Source organism: Falco rusticolus, chromosome 3, assembly GCF_015220075.1.
Source record: "Falco rusticolus isolate bFalRus1 chromosome 3, bFalRus1.pri, whole genome shotgun sequence".
Lineage (NCBI taxonomy): Eukaryota > Metazoa > Chordata > Aves > Falconiformes > Falconidae > Falco > Falco rusticolus.
The window spans coordinates 62,534,923-62,549,825 of record NC_051189.1 but is presented as its reverse complement, the minus strand read 5'-3'; the positions used below and the strand labels follow the sequence as shown (position 1 = coordinate 62,549,825).

Sequence of the window (14,903 nt, the reverse complement as noted above, 5' to 3'; positions counted from 1 at the left end):
GACTTCCATGGAATTTGGTGCCTAAAACAGGATCACCTACAGCTGTTTCTGTTTTGTTGGCAAGCAAATGCACACCAGCTTGGTGACACAAGTGACACCCATGAAATGGAAGAAGATTCACATTCTTCTTATACAGAGAGAATTCAAAACCTCATCAATAGTCTTTCTAAAGCAACTGTTGGGCCATAGGGCTTTATGAAGGTAGAAAATTTCTGGTTGCTATGCCTTGAAGATGTTCCTGCTGTTGAAACTGTGCAGCGAAGAAACCAGCATTCACTGGAGTGGGCGAAGAGAGAGACTTGTGCGTCAGAAGCACCCCTGCAGGTCAAAGGAGCTCTGCGACTCCGGGCCTCCTCCCTGTACTGCTGACATACTCCACTTCAGCAAAAATGTAACAAACTGAATCCCCAGGATTTCTGAACTGGAAGTCCCTCAGGTAATAAAGACCAGAATCCAGCCTCATGTACTTCTGGAGTGGTGGTTTAAACTTTAGTCTATGGCATGAATCTCATAGTCTTACAACCAAGACAATGGCAGGATTTTACAAGAATGGTACCAGCTACATAGCTCCCTCAATAAGGAAGGGCATGATCACCCACTCTTAAAAAAGATATTCAGTATGTGGCTCCATACCCCACCTCCCCCACCACTGTGTTCAATATTTCTGACCCTGGTTTTAGACATCTGCTTGTATCACCACCCAGTTTGGAGAACCTTAGACCTAAGCAGGGCTCTGAATTCCTCTCCAGGCACTGAAGAAGGTAACAAAATCATCAGAACTAGAACAGTTTAACTCAGGTCTCCAGACTGTCTTCTCTCATACGTGCACAAGCAGTGGACGGTAAGAGTTTAGCTCCTTTCCCAACACACTCTCCAAATGGAGCTGAGTGGCAACTGTTTGGCCCATGCAAACTGTGGAGCATGAACCATCCAGAAAAGAGCATGAAAAAGGTACTACATAGCCCCAGTGCCCAAATGCAAGCTCACTTGCAAAGCAAATCTCTGAAAAGTGAAAGTAACCATCCTTACTTCCAGATTACAAAAAAAGACCTGGTTTTGAACCAGTTTACAAGTCTCTTATTTTTGTTAAGAGGCCCTTTGTGTTACACTAAGACTGTAATGGAGAAATTCTCCGCTAAAGAGGCAGATAAACTTAACTAAATGGTCTCATATTCCCTGCAGTGAGCTTTGTAAAAGCCCAGACTTTCAGTTTAAGGATTTGGAAAACATTCTCCTGAAAGAATGTGATAGGAAATGAGGGGGAAACAAAAGGTCTTCTGAATTAAGCAGATCTACTCTCCCAGCCCTTCTGGCTATATTGATGACAAAGCTTCCCCCACAAGGAATATGCCTTACCAACTGGCAATGTTTTGAAACAAATGCCTAGAATAAGAATCAGAAATAGCATCTGGCAGTTCAAAAAGGCATCTGTTCTGTTAATGATACTTTCATATCCATATTTTTGGGTCACAGGTGAAGCTATATGGAAATGAAAGTGGTTTTACCTGTTTTATTTTTTCTCACACTGATTTCAAGCAGAGGCACACTTTTTCTGTCCATTAGTGAATCTCTTCAACAAATATCTTTGCTCAGGTCTGCTTAATAAGTCCTGGAAAGGCATGCTTGGGCTGGTTTGTACACCTGACCAGTTACCAACTTCCCCGCATCAGACTGCAAGGCAGATTGTCTTGCCTGTGAGCTTAGGTGCCCAGAGCACAGCTTCATTAATACAAGACAGCAGGACAGCAGTGGGGAGGAGAGGCCTTTCCCACAAAAGAGAAATCTAATGTTTGCTGGCACCTGCAGCACACTGAGTGACAGTGCCCCCAGGTTCTGAAAGCAGGTATGGATAGGAGAAGCTGTGCTCTCTGAAGTGCATAAACCTCTTCAGCAAAGCGTGGCAGCTGCTGGCAGGTAGGCAGCCAGAGTTACAAGATAGGTGACACAGAGCAAAGGAGTTGCCAGCAAATGTTACCTCAAGAGAAAGAAAAGGCAACGAAACTGCTTCATCTTAGTAGTGCTGTCTAGCAGCTTTCAGTACAAGAAAGTGTCATAATTATCAAGAGAAAAATGACAAGCACCACTGTGCCCAGGATGCCTGGGTTGCAAAAGACTTCCTTGGCACAATGTTCAAGCAATGAGAAATTTGAAAAGACTAAAACTAGAATATTAGGAAGTAAATTTAAAACAGTATATAATTCAGTAATGGAAAAAAAATAATCTCATTCTAAGATTTCTGCTTAAAGGCGAGCAATCTGTAAATTACCTGTTTGACATATTAGTGCCAGCTCCCCTCAACTGCCAGGACCTGAGCACTTGCACCCAATACATCAATATCAAACAGAAAATGCAGCTGACCCCCCCCTCCCCCCCAATTATTGGTTGTTATTGCAAATCAGTGCACACTGATTTTCAAGATGGTTGGCTTTTGAAAGATATTCTAGTATATATTGCAGCCTGCATTTTCTGTAATCCCTTTTATCCATCAACACTAGAGACATTTTGCTGCCCTTTAAAAATCACTTTTTCAAAAATCAGGATGCACTTTCAACACCTATTCTTTGCTGCTAAATCTTCACACCTTTTCTCATGACCCACACACCACATTTCTCAACCAGTTGCAAGATGAAGCCTTAGTATTACTCTGCTAGACTAATTACCTCAGGTCATTTTCTTTGAATGAAAATACTCAAGTTTATTACAACAATATTAGTTAGAGGGAAGGTCCTCTGATTAAGTAATAAACACATTGAAAAGTTGGGGAGGACATATTTTGACCACGTGGAGGAAACAACGTTCTTCCAACAGAAGCTCCCTCAAGCTTTCCTCTGTAACAGCCAAGGCGGGCCAGAATAACAGCGGTGTCTGAGCCCCGCTACAGGGAACAGCTACAAAACCTTTCATCCCACCCTCACCACTGTAGCTGAAGGACCCCAAGAACTATGAACTCTGTGCTATCGGCACACACACCAGTAGGTCTCTGCAGCTGAAAAAAAATTGTTCTTTAAGTGAATTTGGGAAATTGGAAGACAATATCATAATTAGCTGAACATGAAAGACTGAATCTGGAAACAGAGGCCAGAATGCAGCTAGCTTCTATTTCTGAGGAGGAGGTTAAGGAAACAGGAGGTGAGCCACAGGTTGATACTCCAGGGAGAGAAGAAAACAACTGTTAGTCAAAACCCAAACATAGTTCATCACTGCAGGAAAGAAGATAAAAGTAGAAAAATCATCCCTACAATAAACAGAGCAGTGAATTAATTAGTTTTAGTACTTAGTGGTGTAGACTGACTGTGGGGTTTTATGGGGTTTTGGCCCCTGTTTAAATCAGAGGCTTTCTAATAAGATTATTCTAATTCTTGGGGTTTGACTCTCTTGTTTCTACAAGTAGAAACAAGTAGCAAAAGTAGGGGATTTACTGTGCCAGATTTAACAAGCAGTACATTAGCTTCCCTCAAGGAATACTAGCATCCCTTCAGGGGAGAACTGCTGTAGCAAAACATAGTGGTGAGAGTAAAGAACAGATACTTGACATAAGCTTTCAAATATATGTTTCCATGGGACAAAATTAGCAATAATATGTGGAAGACTGTACCCACACTTCAGCTAGTGTTGCTTCCTCTTCACTCCCTGGCCACATCTTGCAGTCTACATTTCAAATGTCTGTGCACATGTTCAAGATTCAGATATCTGTCCTCAGCCAACTTAAAGTAAGTTCATGTATTATCTTTGGCATGTTTTATAGACCATTTGACAAGTACTGCATTACCAAAACCACAATTTCATATACTTGAAATACAATTGTACCCACCCCCAAGGCTGAGAGGGCAAAAGCTGAGAAAAAAAAGAGTCTGAAACAAAAAACTTCACCCATCCACCAATAACTTGTGTTAGAGCAAACATCAGGAAGAAGAAATGCAGGTAGACCCTTTTGTAAGACATGAGGAAATTATAAGTTGGCAATCCATCAGGAAAAGAGGAAGAAGTGACAAGGACTGCATGTCTCTTATGCTGATGTACAACTTGGTTAAGTCTATCCGTAGCTTTGCAACCCATGACCTTTGGATCTGTATACAGATGCCTGTCGTTCAGTACCCTTTTTGTTCTAGGAAAAATGTATTTCCCAACTGTAGCTCCCAGTTGGTTGCACAAGTTTCCTATAAAAGAGTTGACCTATTAGACCAGTACGGCTTTAGGCCCCTTAGAGCAGTCACAAGTTAGAAAAGCCAGAGGGAAACACTCCGATGAAGAATCTGGTCTAAACAGAGGCTCTCAAAGGAGCCCATTACAGAGAGCAGTCATCTTGCCTCATTTAAAGGGAGTGAGCTCTACTTAGCCTGAAAACAACTGAAAAGAAATACTGTCTGACTAACATGTCACTAGTTGTCTCAGAGGTTTGTCTCTATGAGTTTAACTCCATGAGTGATGGTTTTAAACCACATATTCTTGGCTCTCAGCAGTCTGTGCATATCTCTGATGTGGGATCAAGTTCTGCAGAGCTGTTTGTACATGTGGAAAAAATAAGAATAACAATAACCACCTAAAAACTTCAGTCAGGAGGTTCAGACATGTTTCATGAGCTGTTAGCATTTAGACCATCAACATGTATGACTTGTCAGATGAATAAAGAAAAAGATAGATAAATAGATAATATCATTATTTATTGTTATTTTACCACTTTAGAAGCAAAGTTAGCCACTCAATAAAGCAGTACAAAAGCCTCAGGGACACAAGCTGACTGGTACGAAAAAAATACATTTTTGGGAAGAACTAACAGAAACAGCCCAAATAATGATTCCAATATGATCAAAGCACAAAGGACTGTTTCCCACTAACAGATGGACATGTAGGGATGGTGGTTTCTACAGGAGATAAGAACTTAACCTTGTCTTTAGTATACGATGGAGCAGAAACAAAAAACACAATTAGTATTGCCATCTACAGCACTGATGAGTTTCAAAACCTTAATGGCAAAGGGAAACCTCCAAAAAATCTAAAGAATTACTGATTCAATGTTGGGAAAAAATTAATGTGGAACTGTAGAGCCAGAGTCTTCTTACTAGTATTTATAGCTGTAGCTTTTATATACAGGGACTCTGTGAATGAAAAGAATTATTATACTAATGAAGATGGCTTTCATGTTAGTGCCAAAGACAGAACTGTAGTCCAAGGAAAGCTCCAAAATGTCTCAAAATGGAAGTATAGAGCTATGTCTTCTAATTTCCACCTTATTTTGGCACAGTTTTTTTCTTTGTCAGAATGTAAATGTCTTGTTACTTCTATTCATCTCTTTTACAGACAGGACAGTTTCACAATCAGATACTGCAGCCATTGGTTTTAAAAGCATTGGTTTCTCTGGATGGAAAAAGCAATTATTTTGCAGTTGCAATTAAGCAGAGTATAATTTTATGCATTCAGCCATGACAGCACTTGTTGATTTAAAGCAAATGAAATGATTATTGAAAGAAATCCCTAGAACATTTTGCAGACAAGCCATTATTTTGCCTGACCTCTGAAACCTCCACTGATCACAAACCTGTATCTGTAAGAGAAAATCTGTAAGGAAAAATCAAGCAATTACACTAATTAACTAAGGAACAGTAATGGAATCTCCATTGAAGGGGGTAATGTATCCCCTTCTAAAAGACATATTCCAATCTGGTTTATTAACAGACATGTGACATCAGTGGGCGATCTCACCTAGGGAAGCAATTGTCTTTATCTTTCACAGAAAGTTTTATTAAATCTACTTAAATCAAAGGCTATCAGAAAACAGTAAGTTTTCTCTTATTTTTAGTCATGTTCATTGAAGTAAAAAACTATTTTTCTACTTAGTCATGTCAGATTGAATCTAAGTACTTATACCATCATTATTACCACGACAGTTATATTCATAGTATTTTTCATTGCTTTCCTGGCCACTGTAACTCCTGTTTTGACAAATAATGCTAATACAAATTAAAATTCCTCAAAAAGTACTTCACAGATGAATTGCCTTGGTAAAAATTTACCCTTTTCCCAGCAAATTAAAATATTATTCTGCAAGGAAATTACTTTTCCTTCAAAAAACACCTATTGATTTTATTTTTAAAAGGTTATGGTAAAGCTAAAATGTTTCAAACAGAACCAGTCCAAAACTTGTACTTTTTTTCAGGAACTAGAAAGCTATAAATGTTACTTGAGACAATAAAAGGAACTGGGAAAGGACATTTTGATAATGTAAAGGCAGCTATCTTGGGGACAAAGGTTGGTAATCACAGTCCTCTCCATCTCTAGTAGTTGCATAACTAAAGATTTTGAAAGAAAGTAGAAAAAACAAACCTAGTACACTGCCAAAAAAAAAAAAAAGGGTCTAAAACCGCAGAAGGCCAGAGTAATTAGTTACTAATTAGTCCTTTACACAGCCAGAGATAAATATCTGTATTTCAGAGAAACGTGTTTCCGCTTCTTTTATTATTATTATAATTACAGTGAGTAATTGAGGATTTACAAACAGTGTGTTCATAGGCAACAGCATAAATACATGCAGTGAGCTCCAGAGAGATGGCAGCAAAGGAAAAATAGGCAGACAGCTGGGAATGTCATGTATTTCACCCTGAAAAAGCGTTTGGCATGGTACCTTGCTGCTGGCTGATGACCAGCTTTCTCATTAGAGGATTTGTTTTGTTTAAGCACAACAGCATACATAAAGGTAATGTATTGTGCTTTCAGGTCTGTGTTTGCATTCACATTTCTTCCCACTCTTAATGATCTTAAAGGCACACATTCTTTTGGCACAAGTGGCATTTAAATGTACAGGCCTATGCAACCACTCAGCAGTCACTTCAGCTTTGATGTCTGAAGTCATTCTTGAGCCACTGGGAAACCACATTTAAAGACCTGGTAAGATGTCTATTGCAACCCCAAGTGAAACACAGGCTACATCGCAACCAGTACTATTCCTCTGCCTCTTACCTGTGTGTTACCAGTGGAATCTTCTCCTAGTTGGTGCCACAAGGGTAAAACCAAGCTTCTTGACATTCCCAAACACTTCTGCACTGGGAAACAGGGAAAATTTTCCCACTAAGAGAGGTGTCTCCTTTGCCTGTGGACAGACTTGTCAATATAGTGGATCTCCCTAATACAGCAAGCATGTTTCTATGCAGGTCTACTCTTTCTTGCATTCACATAAAGCCAAGCTTAGTGTAAATCCCAAAGTAACAGTAATGCACAGTATCTTAATTCCTTGTGATCCTTTTACTTGCTGGTCGGAATCTTCCAGACAAGTGACTTACATGAGATAATTTTGCAGTGTCCTCTAGATCATAAGGATCTCACATCACGAGTAGCTTTCTGTGTGGTAGTTGTCCATGTGCACTCACATGTGGAATGCCATAGGCCATAGATGCACGTCCAGTCATTCTGCTTAACTACACTCTGATTGAGAGCTGCTTTTAGGTAGTACCTCAGCTGTAAAACCAGAATTGCTTGCCTACAACACCTGGTCCACAGGCAGAAAAGATTATAGCACTCTCCCATCCACAACAGCAGGGAAGAAAAGAGCATGATGAGATAGAAGTATATTGTCTAGGAAAGGAAAACCCTTCCCAGGCAGACTTTCTTCCCGAAATTGTCATCTACGAGTGCATGACTATATCATTCCAAGTGTCACATGCTTTAGGTATTTCCCTCCAGAACTTACAGCTCTTAAGTTTCTAATAGAAGTCCATCACTAATTCTGTGCTCTATTAAACTGCTTGAAGCATTTTTGCACTTTTTTAAAGCTAAGTTGCCTGTCAAGGCTTACTGGGGAATCAGAAAAAGGATCCTGATACTAGCTCCCCTGAGACTGATGGAAAGGGGAACACCAACAATCTTCTCTCACCTGCAGCTGAAGCACAGGCTCACTCCTCCATGCTTTTTCATTTCCTCCAGACAAATTAATACATGTCAGTACAACCTGCTGCTGGATTCTGCCACAAATGCTGACCTCAGAAGTCTCTGTCCATGTAAGCTGAGGTCTCGGTGATTTTACTTCACTGGCAGATTTAGGATCCCTGCTTCTTACCCTGTCTAATGTGATGACAGTACCTGTTAGGTAAGAAGCAAGGTGGTTCAGCAGGCAGAAGGGAAGGGAAGGGAAGGGAAGGGAAGGGAAGGGAAGGGAAGGGAAGGGAAGGGAAGGGAAGGGAAGGGAAGGGAAGGGAAGGGAAGGGAAGGGAAGGGAAGGGAAGGGAAGGGAAGGGAAAACTTACTAGTTTAGGAAGGTTGGTTTCCATTTCAAGAAAAGGTCTGAAACCGTGGCATTTGCAAGTGAAGAATAAGCACAGTGATTCAAGTCCAGATTGGCTACAGAGTCAGGGCAGTGCTGGCAGTAGCCTGACAGCAACTGTGATTACACTTATGAAAATACCTGGCTCACTGAGTCAAACAAGGCCAGCAGTACCTAGAAAAAACTTCAGTTTCCTTCATGTAGAAGAAACCATGAACCGTGAAAGAACCTGAAGTGGCCAAAGGGAGTTTGGTAGCAACAGCATAGAATCCATTACTCTGCAATCAGCAGATACAGACAAGAATGACCCAGGGAACTGCATACTGAAAAAGAACGAAGATCTAACATGCTGCAGCAGTAAAGTAGCCAGGAGAGAATAAAACTGTTTTTTCAGTGATGAGCGAATAACTTTTAAATCCCTCTAATCCCCCTGAATTGTAAATAGCTTTCAAAACAACACTTCAGCAACAATAATCACTGTAAAGAGATGGGATAGAGAACTTGGCAAGGACAGCACATGTTGCAATAGAAAAGAAAGTGGAAAAATAAGTCAATATGTCTGCATGTGCTGGGATGCTACTGGCGGCTATACTTGACATTGATTTCTTAATAAAAAGATAACTTAGTTTCTAAAATATGGAGAGTTCTGATGTTGTAAATGTACATATGTATATATATACACATTTTAAATCTTCATATATATATATATGAAGATTTAAAAATGTATAATCTTCATTGACTTTACCATAACAGGACAATGAAAAGGAGAGGAGGAGCAAGGGGAGCTAGTTCATATGTGATAGCCCCTCTATCCTTCCATGAAAGTTGTCATCTCAGTCAGCTCATTAACTTCTCTGCTTCTCCCTGAACTTCTTGAATCTTCTTTGACAACTTCACTTTTCGTCACAGAGCTCTCTGTCACCTGGATTACTCAAGCAGATCAAAACTGCTTGGGGGAAGTTTCCTCCTTTTCTCTCATCCTGACAACAGAACAAGCAGGAATGCAAAGTCTGAATGAAATCCAGCATCATACCTTCATGGGTTACTTGAGTGCTGTGAAGTGCCCCTGTCACTGTTTCAGCCTTGTTGCAGTGAAGGTGTATTCAGTTTTTTATCTGCTTATTTCTGTGCCTGTATAATCCCCTCACCTCCAACTGCACAACAAAGGCTTTGAGGAGAACAGAAACTTTTTTTGACACAGAATGCCATAAAAAGCCAGATAATTTGGAAGAGTTTTGCAGAGATGTGCTCTCAGAGCCCTGTAATATTTAGACCTGCAGCAGCATAATTTGCCTTAGGAAATAACTCCTTCACAGACTTTTGTCTGAAAAAAGGCCTTCGGAGGACAACAGTGATACCTGTAACTCATGCACCACAGGTTTCTGAGTGGAAGGGCAAGGCCGTTGCTTCTACAAAACACTCTTCTACCTCTGCCAGTTATGAGCCAGTCCAGTTCTAAGCAGTCAGTTGTTGTGCTGCAGAAGGCAGCTCACTCACCCTCTGTGGGATGGGAGAGAGAATGGAAGGATAAAAGCATGAAAACTTTTGGGTTCTGATAAAGACAGTTTAATAGGTAAAGCAAAAGTCAGACACACAACCAAAGCAACACAAGGAATTCATTCACTGCCTCCCATCGGCAGGCTGGTGTTCAGTTACCTCCAGGGAAGCCGGGCTTCATCACATGTAACAGCTACTTTGGAGGACAGACATCATCAGTCTAAATGTTCCTGGTTCCTCCCACTTTCCTTGAGCTTTGAATCACTGAGCACAATGTCATAGGGTATAGAATATCCCTTTGGTCAGTTGGGGCCAGCTGTCCCAGCTGTGCCCCCTCCCAGCTTCTTGTGCCCCCCCAGCCTGCTCGCTGGTGGGGTGGGGTGAGGAGCGGAACAGCCCTTGGCTCTGTGTAAGCACTGCTCAGCAATAACTAAACATCAGTGTGTTATTCAACACTGTTTTCAGCACAAATCCAAAATATAACACCATACAAGCTACTACAAAGAAAATTAACTCTAACCTAGCCCAAACCAGTACATCAGTATAAAGAAGTGTATATGTATATTAATATATAAACTTCCTATAGCTCCAGCTATAGGAAGTATGACCAATTTAAAATTTAAAATTTAAAAATAATTTATTAAAAAAAAAATTAAAAATAAAATAAATACTTAGTAAATACCATCAGGAAAGCTGACATGAGAAAATAAGAGTAGCACCAGATGAATTTTTAGTCTCGTAAAATACCTAAACCACCTTGAAGGAAGAGAAAATGTAAGAAAATGTGCTATTAACTTTCCCTCCAGAAGCTGGCTCACTCTTTGCTTTTAAAGATGGAACTTCAAATTCTAAGTCATCTATGGACTTTTCATATGTATTTTTAATATATACTGTACTACTAGGGAGTACAATTGTAGTAGTTACAAAATACACCAGTAAAGTATCTTAAAATACACCAGAAAGGGGGAGAAATAAGATTGACTTTATATAGAGAACTTTTGGAGGCTTATATTTTTGTGCTTTCTGTTCTTTTATACATAAACATATTGTTACAAATGAATGCTTTCTCAAAAATGCATTACACAGGAGAGAGCAAAAATCCTTTTTGTTTATATGGAAAATATTTGCTCACTTCTTTTGTTCTAACTTTTGCCCCTGCTCTACAGAAACAACACTTACCTGAAATTAACTTGCATGAAACCTCACTAAGCGGAACTGGAGAAGAAGGATGTATATTCCTGTTTTGGTTCCTGCCACTGTATCTCACTTTCAGCTGAGACATTGGGAAGTCAAAGGCTTGTACTTCCTTATTCTTTAAATGAAAAAAAGATTAAGTTTCTGAGGCAAGACACTCAAATGCTCATACAGAAGAGAATTAAATACTATCATTTTTTTTCTGTGACCCTTAAGACACTTAACATTGATGCAGTTCAGGCAATCTAGCAGGATCAACACTGGAACAAAGTGTATTTTTGCAAATTAGGGTTAAGATACCTTGGCAGAAGTCCACAGCATGAAACTCACATAGCAGGTATTTCTACAGCTGTCTAAAGTATTACCACATTTCAAAAGAAACAGGCAGGTTTCATGTTTTGACACCATTTCCAGTCTTTAAAGAAAGATTGATCTTTATTGCATAATCCATCTCTCCAGAAAAATCTCCTATCTCCCTGCTTCTTAGTGAGAAAGCAGTGAAAAGTCAAGTAACACCATGACTCAACTAATGTCAAAGGACATATCAAAATTTTAATCCTGAATATATAAAAATGTTAAAAATCCATTCCTATAGATCTAAAAAGGTTTGGAGTAATTTAAAGATTAAATCCTAACTGGCTTCATAGGTCTTGTCATTATTGATTTTTCTAAGAAAAAGATAACATGAGTCTACTCCTTCAGTTGTAACATCCATTTAAATGCATTTGTAGATAAATAGAACTTCCCCACTTGTGTTCATACAGATGAGATGTCTTTGATGCACACAGAGAAACTTCTGTATCTTCAAAGGGTTCACATATATTGCTTTCAGGGTATAAGACAGTTTACTGGATGGAAATGCTATATTCCTGGTAATTCCATAAGAAAGTAATGCCACATAGCAAATGTAAGCCTCTCTCTCTGGCATTTTGGATCAATTCAACTGGGTATGAAAAATGAGCACTCAAGTCCAGAGTTCAAGTCTGTAAGAAAAAGAGATCCACAGTGGCTTTTTTTCTTTTTGGTACCTGTTGTTCGGATGTTTTGGTGACTGTTCTGAGGTAAGTAAAGCTTTTCAGTTATGCAAGTACTTATCACAACATAGGATGAGTTACAGCAATATAGTTTCAACTCATGAAGGAGTAAGCTGTTACATGAGACCCAATCATTTGGCCAGCCACAGCTGAAATAATTTTGGATCTCATAAAGCTGGTGAAAAAAACAGGAAGTGCATTTAGAGAAAATATCAGGAACTTTTAGACCCCTCAAAATTTTGACTTTTCTTTCAAACAACAACAACAACAACAAAAACCCTCTTTGAAACCAGATAAAACAATCCCTTCCTTTTCCTTTTTCATTCTTTTTCCATTTTTTCTTCCCCAATGAAATTTGATGAAAAAACAACCTAAACATCAGCAGGAAGAGACAGGAAAAAATCACTCCTTCCATTTGAAAAAATAGTAAAGTTTCATAAAAGTACATTTAAGCCTGAAAAAATATAGTGGAAAATATACTAAATGATCACCTTTTACCATTTTTTGAGAAAGGCTTTTGCAGTGCCAGAACTGTTCTGTACTGCTAAAGCCAAATCATTCTATAGAAGTGTGTTAGCTTCAATGGTTTTTGTATGGGAACGCTTCTGAAGTCAAGGGGTCCCTGGCCACTTCAGAAGTCCAGAGAAAATGACAGAGAGAGTCTGAGATCTAAATCTGAAACCTTAACACAATCACATTTCATAAAAATGGGTTACAGAGCACGGCAAATTTCAGAACCTTAAAACTTCACGAAGTGTGTTTGTCCTCCTCTGGACATTCATTCAGCTGTGGTTTGAATGGGAGACATTCTCTTCCAATGAGTTATACATCACAACCCAGGCTGCAGACAAATACTGCAGGCTGGGGGGAAAACTCTTCAGAGTAAATCGTAGAATCAGAGAATCATTTAGGTTGGAAAAGACCTTTAAGATCATCAAGTCCAACCATTAACCCATGACTGCCAAGTCCATCATTAAACATGTCCCTAAACACGCATCTACGCATTTTTTAAACACCTTCAGGGCTGGTGATTCCACCACCTCCAGGGGCAGCCTGTTTCAATGCTTAACCACCCTTTCTGTGAAGAAAGTTTTCTTAATATCCAATCTAAACCTCCCCAGGCTCAGTTTGAGGCCATTTCCTCTTGTTCTGTCGCTTGTTATCTGGGAGAAGAGACCGATCCCCCCACCTGCCTACAACCTCCTTTCAGCTAGTTATAGAGAGTAATAAGGTATCCTGCCACCACAACCCCAGTTCCCTCAGCTACTCATCATAAGACTTGTGCTTCAGACCCTTCAACAGCTTCATTGTCCTTGTCTGGACCTACTCAATTCCTTTCTTGAAGTGAGGGGTCCAAAACTGAACATAGTATTTGAGGTGTGGCCCCACCAGTGCCAAGTATGGGGGGAAAACCACTTCCCTTGTCCTGCTAGCCTCACTTTCTGATACAAGCCAGGATGCTGTTGGCCTTCTTGGCCACCTGGGCACACTGCTGGCTCATTTTCATCCAGCTGCCAACCAGCACCCCCAGGTCTTTTCCCACCAGGCAGCTTTCCAGCCACTCTTCCCCAAGCCTGTAGCGTTGTGTGGGGTTGTTGTGACCCAGGTGCAGGACCCGGCACTTCTCCTTGTTGAACCTCACAGAGCTGGCCTCAGCCCATCGGTCCAGCCTGTCCAGATCCCTCTGCAGAGCCTTCCTGCCCTCAGGCAGATCAACGCTCCCCTCCAGCTTGGAGTCATCTGCAAACTTATTGAGGATGCACTCAATCCCCACATCCAGATTGTCAGTAAAGGTATTATCAGGTAATAGCAGTAGCTACATCTTGGGAACATTTTCTTTTTGATCAGCTCTATTCTGCCTATGCTTACTTTTGAAGTAACTGCAGTTGACTCCATGAGGGCTTCAGGAGCATTCACAGCAAATCTAGGTTAAGAGAACCAACTTAAGTACATTATCAGAGGTGAAAAAGCACTCTAGCGTGGCTCATGGCTACCACAAGGTATGGCCGGGCTCACCTCGAAACTACCAGGATTCACAAGAAGGCCTCTGTGGTCAAGATCCTAAAGACACTGACATCCCAAATAGCACAGCAGCAGACAAGAGACAAACATAGGCAGCTTACCTGTGAAACTGGTGGATGGGCAGAGTGTGGTGTTTCCTTTCTCAGGATTAGAGAAAAGTAAGGTCAGTTTACTGACCATGAAGAGGAGCAAGGGATGTCAGGCTCCAGTTCTATGATCATAAACAGCTTGTCACTACAGCCTGTGCAGCCACCCTTTTTTAGCAGGTCTTGTGTCCTGGGAATGAGTCTCTGAAGCTGTTACTTTGGCAGACAGCCGTGCCTGCAGTGGCCCTGTCACTCTATTTAGCTGATGCACAACCCTGTGTAATGCCTTCCTGTACCCAGTGACTGCTTTCACAAACTGTTATGCCCCAACTGCCTTAATCCCACACTTCAGTTGTTATTTCTCAGACTACGTAATTAACTCTATTCTTCTTCCCCCTCAAGCCAATCCATCTACTTCTTAATACAATCTTGGTTCTACCTTTTCGGAAGCAATTCCAGTGTGTTAGACCCGCTGCTGTTTAAGTGATCAGAGAATCATAAAGAGGTTGGTAAATCCTGAAATGTAACTTTCCAAAGCAAGAAGGCAAAACCATAAACAAAAACATAAACCTTAGAGGAGAAAAATGCTGCTAAGCAAGTTTGTGCAAAACAGTATCGTTGTTTTAATGAAATTGTGAGCCTGCTTTATAAGCTGTAACACAAGAGGCAGAAGCAGAGTTCGTGTTTTTCCTACAGTCATGAAAGTTCTCTAATACTGATTGAAATGTATTAAAACTTGAAGTCCCAGTTATTCTTATCCCTGCATTGGCTCATACACGGTGATGGCTCATGTATGAATTATTCTGTGTTTATAACACA

General features: G+C 40.3%; 1 long non-coding RNA gene across 2 annotated transcripts in view; it reads right to left on the bottom strand.

Annotated features, from left to right (window-relative positions):
- LOC119145227 overlaps window positions 1–11,271 on the bottom strand; it is an 84,729-nt gene extending 73,458 nt beyond the window's left edge. The window contains exons 1-4 of one of the 2 annotated variants that reach the window (XR_005103351.1): window positions 10,928–11,271; window positions 9,610–9,751; window positions 7,865–8,070; window positions 6,955–7,032 (exon numbers count right to left, since the gene is read on the bottom strand). This is a non-coding gene — a long non-coding RNA (uncharacterized LOC119145227). Of the gene's footprint in view, window positions 1–6,954; window positions 7,033–7,864; window positions 8,071–8,234; window positions 8,916–9,609; window positions 9,752–10,927 lie in introns of those variants that run through there. The other variant, XR_005103352.1, reaches the window with a different exon arrangement.
- Window positions 11,272–14,903: the final 3,632 nt, after the last annotated feature.